The sequence below is a fragment of the Lactuca sativa genome, chromosome 4 (assembly GCF_002870075.4).
Source record: "Lactuca sativa cultivar Salinas chromosome 4, Lsat_Salinas_v11, whole genome shotgun sequence".
NCBI classification, from domain to species: Eukaryota; Viridiplantae; Streptophyta; class Magnoliopsida; order Asterales; family Asteraceae; genus Lactuca; species Lactuca sativa.
The window spans coordinates 298612922-298619621 of record NC_056626.2 but is presented as its reverse complement, the minus strand read 5'-3'; the positions used below and the strand labels follow the sequence as shown (position 1 = coordinate 298619621).

Here is a 6700-nt window from a genome sequence, read left to right as displayed (position 1 = left end):
ATATTAATTATATATATCAAATGTACATATATAGACATAAAAGTACTTCCATATTCATGCGTATTAGTCACATCATTAGTAAGTTACCATCGGGGTAACACAGGATCATACTATTACAATTTCTAGATCAATGAGTCAGTTCATTCATGAGTCAATACTTATTACTATGAGTACATATACAACTATACTAGAAAGAGAACATATACAACTATACTAGAAAGAGAACATATACAACTATACTAGGACGAGAACATATACAACGATACTAGAACGAGTAACATTACATTACATATACATGAATACATTAACAATTGTGATCCACTGTATCGGAGTATGCCTTAAATGTCATGTCCCGAGTTGTAGCCAGAATTCTCTTGGAGGGAGAGCGTGAGTTTGCGTATAGATCTATACTGGATTGACTATCCTACACCTTGCTGCTAGCTACAGCCGGACCTGCAGGTCTGCAGGTGCCAAACGTCATTCCGTTATTGCGACCATTTGTATGTCGTTGTTACCAGTCGATAGTAAGGTGCAATTAATCACATGATACCTTAATATAAATCCGGTTTAAGGTAGTTAGTACAGCAGTAGTTCCTATAATACAACACTACAGTACTACATTAATTTACCCATTACATATATTTAGTGATTATTTCACTTAAACATTAATGTACAAACTATATTTTGTTAAATGATAGTTACACTTGGGAAATTACACACTTTTAAAACAAACGAGCATACAAAACAGTTAAGCCTTGGTCGAAGGCTACTTTAATAGAAAATATAGGTTTTTCTGTGAGATTCAAACTTTTACAAACACTTACAAACATTTACTTACATTTTACAAACTTACACTTGAGACATGTTCAAACGTTTTGATAACAAACACCGACACTAAAATACTTATGAACTCACCAACTTAATGCTGATAAACTCTTTCAAAATAACTTGTATTCTCAGGTCATCAGTAGACAGGTACCGAGGCCAGCTTTTGAGAAGATGGAGCGCATCCAAGACTCATATTATTATTTTGATTTACATTATATTTTTGGTGTCTAAAACTGTACAGAACACGCTTGTATTAAAATTATATATTTAATGCAATGGATGATGTTGTTTGCTTATTTACTTTTACTGTGTTGTGATACTTTACATGACGTCCTCCGCCCCAAAACGTTTCCGTCGTTCTTGGTTTTGGGGTGTGACAAGCCGCGTTAGAGTATGTCATCGAACCAATAAACTGTAAGGTTGCTAACCATAATATAAGAGGCATAGATTCTGAGAGCTGGGCGATTAGGTTGCTAGCGAGGGTCACGTAGTGAGACTATTGTCGATAGCCAGACAACAGAATTCTTGAGGAACAGGCAGTGAGGCTATAGGTAGGAAATATGCAGTAAGACTGTTGTCGAGAGCCAGACAACAAAGGTGCTAAGGGATGAGCGGTGAGGCCAGAGGTATGGGTTGCGCAACAAGACCGTTTTTGAGGGCCAAGCAATAGTAATGCTGAGGGATACGCAGCGAGGCTACAAGTAGGCTTACGCAGCAAGACCGTTTCCGAGAGCCATGAAACAGAGTTGTTGTGGGGTACGCGGCGAGGCTACAGGTAAGGTTGCATAGCAAGACCGTTTCCGAGAGCCAGGAAACAGAAATGCTAAAAGGTAGGAGGTAGCAGGGCCGTTGTCGGGATGACCTTCTTGCTGGAGAGTAACCTCACTATAGCAGGTTGTAATGTGGATAACACTTCATCGATCGTCCGAGCACAAAAGAACCATGATGACCATGAGATAGGAAGCACCGAGATCATGGTGTTAGTCATGGAATAAGCTTGTGATGCGCGACTTATGGTGTGCGACGATGCGCGACTTATGTTGCGCGACTTAGGAGAATAATTTGGACTTAGTAGCCAACAATCATGGAGATGTTACATGGGAGAGCATCACGCGGAATGGATCGGGCTTGGCTGTCAGGGATCGTAAGTACATCACGCGAGAAAGCATCATGTGGATTCATATAGGCAGGTTGCGAGCCTTTGAGCCTCGTTGGCAGAGCATGCCACTATAATGGAGTCGAGCTGAGAAGTCAGGCGACTCAAGGCAAGGGTGTTGAACCTTGCATGCGGAGCGTGCCGCTATAATGGAGTCAGGTTGGGAAGTCAGACGACTCAAGGTGAGGGTGCTGAACCTTGCATGCGGAGCTTGCTGCTATAATGGAGTCGGGATGAGAAGTCAGGCGACTCAAGGCAAGGGTGTTGAACCTTGCATGCGAAGCGTTCCGCTATAATGGAGTCAGGATGGGAAGCCAGACAACTCAAGGTGAGGGTGCCGAACCTTGCATGCAAAGCTTTCCGCTATAATGGAGTCGGGATGAGAAGTCAGGAGACTCAAGGCAAGGGTGCTGAACCTTGCATGTGGAGCGTGCCGCTATAATGAAGTTGGGCTGAGAGGCCAGGCGACTCGAGGCGAGGGTACTGAACCTCGCATGCAGAGCTTGCCACTATAATAGAGTCGGGATGAAAAGCCAAGCGACCCAAGGCAAGGGTGCTGAACCTTGCATGCGGAGCGTGCCGCTATAATGAAGTTGGGCTGAGTAGCCAGGAGACTCGAGGCGAGGGTACTGAACCTTGCATGCGGAGCTTGCCGTTATAATGGAGTCGGGCTGAGAAGCCAGGCGACTCGAGGCGAGGGTACTGAACCTCGCATGCGGAGCTTACCGCTATAATGGAGTCAGGCTGAGAAGCCAGGCGACTCGAGGCGAGGGTGTTGAACCTTGCATGCAGAGCTTGCCGCTATATTGGAGTCAGGCTGAGAAGCTAGGCGACTCGAGGCGAGGGTGCTGAACCTTGCATGCGGAGTGTGCCGCTATAATGGAGTCGGGCTAAGAAGCCAAGCAATTCGAGGCGAGGGTACTGAACCTCGCACGACTGGGCGTAGCACCCTACAATCTATCTGTCTAGCTCGTGTGACCGCTCTGGGTTAAAGCGGAATGGTACCTGATGCTTTGCTACCTCGATAGTCGTACTAATAATTGATGCCTCAGTGTCTTGGCTATTTGCGGAGAGCTATGTAGCAGTGCTACTTAGAGCTTGATAATGTAGCTACTGTTAAGAGGTGCGTAACGAGGCTGCTGTCAGGAACTGGTCAGCAGGGCCTCTGAGGCCCGAGCAGCGAGCTGCTAGTGATAGGTGAGTAACACGACTATTGAGAGTTAGGCAACAAGACTACCGAGAGTTGGACCACGAGGCTACTCTTTTAATCCGAAATACCACTGTCACCTCGGGGGTGCACCATCATGCATAGTGTTAGTTCTTCAAGTACTTTAACTTTTCCCCTTGGGAATAAGAATCACTTCTTCATAGTGTCGTACCAACCCTACTCCCCCTCCTTTTTTTAGAGGAGGCGAAGAAAAGGGAAAGACGGATGTATAACCGCTGAAAGGCGAGATACATATCTGCTGGAGAGAGCTAGGCAACCCAAGTACTAACAAAACTGGGTAGCACGACTGGCGAGCTAAGCAACGCGACTGCTGGGAGTCAGACAAAGTAGCTGTTGATGGTTAGGCTTTGCAGCTGCTGAGCTAGATCATGTCGCTGCTGAAGGTCGAGCTGTGCGGCTACTAAAAGTTGGGCGGTAAGACTAGCGGGGGCCATTCACATGAATGTAAGAGTTGATTAGCAAGACTTCCCGGGATTAGTCAACACGACTGCTGATGACCGTGCAACGCAGTTGCTGATGGCTATTTCAGAATGCTTCACGAGTAGTAGTAGTAATGTACTACTCTTCTCCCTTCCTTCTTTTTTTTTTTGATGAAACGCCGGGCTATCCGGGCCACAATGTGTATTCTATTGAGCGGGGCTTGCGGTGTGAGATCGTTAAGTGATTTATTTTGTCTTGTAAAATTGGCCCAATTTATTGCTGCCGAGATGACTCAATCGTGAAAACCAAGGAAGCCCAAACTAAGTGCAGCCCATCAGCTCAATAAAATGATTGGCTAAGTCCAAAATAAAATTTATGGGGCCCGGTAGAATTGTTGTAGCCCATTTGGAGCCCAGTTTCTTTCTTTTTTTCTTTTTACGTGTATAAACCCTCACGCTTTGATGAGGAGGTGATAAAAGGAAACGATCGCAGATTGTGGCTCTTGTCGTAGGCGCTGCCATGTCTAGTCGAAAGTTGTGGAAGATCGCCTACAAGAGTGGTCTGACGGTGGTTATGACCAGTGGCTGCAATCGATCTGCTTATTCTGATGACAACCAAAGTTGGAGCTGTTGTTGGTCTGTGAAGAGCAGTGAAGGAGTGGTAGTGTTGGGCTGCTTCGGTACTCGGATCGACCAGCGATGTTGTTGCTTTATTTACCGGCGACGAACAGGAAACAAGTGGTCCGACATACGCTACTTCGTCGGAGCTGGACGTTCTTCGTCACCTGTGCTGAAGGTGGGTGGTGGAGTTGGATGTTCCAGATAGTCTTCTCGATGAGTTGGGACCGACCGGTAATGGTTCCGGCGACCTGCTACCGGAGGGGTTAAACGGGGTTTGGAGTAAATTGATTTCCAAAAACTTCCTGGTGAAGAAGATGATTCAGGTGGGGACCGATCCCCCCCCCCCCCTCTTTTTTTTTTGCTTTTCTTTGCTGACTTATCAGCTAATCCTTTTTTTTGTTTTGTTTTTTTAGCTTTTGTCGACCGGTAATGACAAATTGTTGCCGACGGGGAACGAGGGCAATTGCTCGGTGGTTCTATGGGCGTCACCGGCTGCCTAATTGTGGCGGCGATATGTTGTTCGGCGGTCGTTGACTGCTCTCAAAATGGTCATGGACCAGGTGGGTTGCCGATTCTTGGCGTTGGTGATCGATTGGTAAACAAACTGTGGTGGTTTGCTCTGCTCGTCGGAGTTGGAACGAGTGGTGAACGGATTCCATTGTTTGATGGTCAGAGGTGATCGACGGTAGTGGTGTTTGGTGACCATGTGGACCCACCTTTTGACTTTGCTGGTGCGTGTTCAATATAGAAAAAGTATGAGCTGTAAATGTTTTTCTCTCTGTCTACACACTAGCTTTTGTCTACATTGTTTTTCTGAAATCCATTAATTAAAATGGTAAACCATAGGGTAAAAGTAATTAACCCTTTGTAGTGTACAAGAGTTACAGCATAGCATAAATAGCGTTGTATATTTAGACTTATTACTGAAATGATTTTTTGACGATATATAAACTGAAAGACAGACTCATCAAAACTTCTCTTCTCCTCTATTTTTTTTTTGAAAGTTTTGAGATGTGCAGCAGTAACATAACTAGGTAGTGTACAACCAACTATTGCAGAGATAGAATTACACAACAAAAATCATAGCTAAAAACGATTTTTGATAATATGTGGACTGAAGATGAAATAAAAACTCTTAAAAACATCTTTTCTCCCCATTTGCTGAACAAATCCCATATTACAAGTGAAAAAACGGGTCTGAGGTGGGATGTTGCTCATAAAACTTCTTTTCTTCTTCAGCTTGCTCAACAAGCTATCAAGATGTGGGCAAGAAAAGATCTGGAAAAAACTTTGTTTTCCTTCTTGAAGCTTTGAAGGAAACATTAAATAAACAACTTCAACATTGTTTTGCCAAGAAAATCATAAACCAAAAACGATTTTTGGAAAACGAGTAGAGATGAGGTAAAAACCATGAAAACTTCATTTCTTCTCCACTTTTTGAAAAAAACCCTCAAACTATAAACGAAACTGGATCTAAAATATCTTTCCAAGCTCCATAAATGCTCAGATGAGCTGAAAACTTGAACAAATATTTAGATCTGAGCTTAAAAACGGAAACAAATCTAAGGATCTGAGCAAGAACACTAAGCACATAAAGAGATCTGAAAGATAGAGCATATCAGATTGAGAGATCAGAAAGGTGGATAATCAGATCTAGACAGATCTCGGCAAGAATCAAGCGGATCTGAACCAGATGATGCTAAACATGAACAGATCTTAGCAAACCTAAGCTGAAGCACAATAGATCTGAACAGATCTGAGGGAAAAACGAGCTTGCAACTAGCTGAGGCTTTTGCTACTTGCTCGGGTCCGGGATGGCGCCAAATGATGCGACCTGGACCTCCAGCGGCTCTCATGGTCTTCTACTGCGGCGGAGATCTGCTAGTCACAATCAAAGAGATGCGTTAGAGCCGTCCCAGGGACTGTGCCCCGGGAGTGGACTCTGATGATCAAGTCAGATCAGCTGATAGACCTGATATGGTCCTCCGTAGCTGGAGAGAACCATATTGGTGCTGGTGATGGTGTATGGTGGCTGACGGCGGCGGATGGCGGCCGAGCCACCCGACCGGATTATAGTGGCGGCTAAGCCATGGGGGAAGAGTCCAGGGAAAGGTCCTCCTTCATGGAGGAGGAGACACTATTCTATTTATAGTGGACAATTAGGTCAAGAAAAATTAGTTCAGGCCTTGGGCCAGCCCAATTCAGGCCCAACTAGCAAGGAGTTGGGCAAGGCCGCCCGGAGGCGCCGGGCGGGGCTAGCGAGAGCGCCCCAGGAAAGGCTGGCGAGCGCCAGGCAAGGGAGCATCGGGCCGGGCCGGCAGGAGAGTCCCCAGCATGGCTGACAAAGGAGCACCAGGCAAGGCTGGCAAGGGGACGCCAGGCAATGCTGGCAGGAGTGTGTCATGCCAGGCTGGCGCTCTAGAGTGGTCTAGGCCATGCTAATGGACC

The 6700-nt window shown here is 45.6% G+C and overlaps 1 long non-coding RNA gene across 1 annotated transcript; it reads left to right on the top strand.

The window, feature by feature from the left end:
• The first annotated feature begins 3810 nt into the window (after window positions 1–3810).
• Window positions 3811–5225, top strand: LOC111900916 (uncharacterized). The gene is made up of 2 exons (XR_002853347.3): window positions 3811–4575; window positions 4666–5225. It is a non-coding gene; the product is annotated as an uncharacterized LOC111900916 (long non-coding RNA).
• The last annotated feature ends 1475 nt before the right edge of the window (window positions 5226–6700 follow it).